Raw genomic sequence first — 620 nt, 5'->3', positions numbered from 1 at the left:
ACCCCCCCACCGAAAAAAAAGAATTGACGGCCTTGGGAGAGCAGTCCGTGCGGTGTCCGGGGGTACGGTGTTGGGGGGCGGTATCTAGGGGTTCGGTGGGAAAACCTGCGGAGCCATGTGTGTGGGGAAGGCCCCCCTCCTCTCTGAATGGATTTCTTCATCTTCAAAATGCCTGTCTGGGGACCAGCCAGACTGGGTTAAAGTGCACTGCAGCTAGCACAGAACCCACAGCGCACAGCACCCTAAGAGCACAGCACTCTCAGAGCACACAGCACCCTCAGAGCACACAGCACCCTCAGATCAGAGCACACAGCACCCTCAGAGCACACAGTACCCTCAGAGCACACAGCACCCTCAGAGCACAAAGTACCCTCAGAGCACAGCACCCTCAGAGCACACAGCACCCTCAGAGCACAGCACCCTCAGAGCACAGCACCCTCAGAGCGCACAGCACCCTCAGAGCGCACAGCACCCTCAGAGCGCACAGCACTCTCAGAGCACAGTACCCTCAGAGCGCACAGCACCCTCAGAGCACACAGCACCCTCAGAGCGCACAGTACCCTCAGAGCACAGCACCCTCAGAACACACAGCACCCTCAGAGCACACAGCACCCTCAGAG

Source organism: Dipodomys ordii, unplaced genomic scaffold, assembly GCF_000151885.1.
Source record: "Dipodomys ordii isolate 6190 unplaced genomic scaffold, Dord_2.0 Scaffold153, whole genome shotgun sequence".
In the NCBI taxonomy this organism is placed as follows: domain Eukaryota; kingdom Metazoa; phylum Chordata; class Mammalia; order Rodentia; family Heteromyidae; genus Dipodomys; species Dipodomys ordii.
This window is presented reverse-complemented; position numbering follows the sequence as displayed.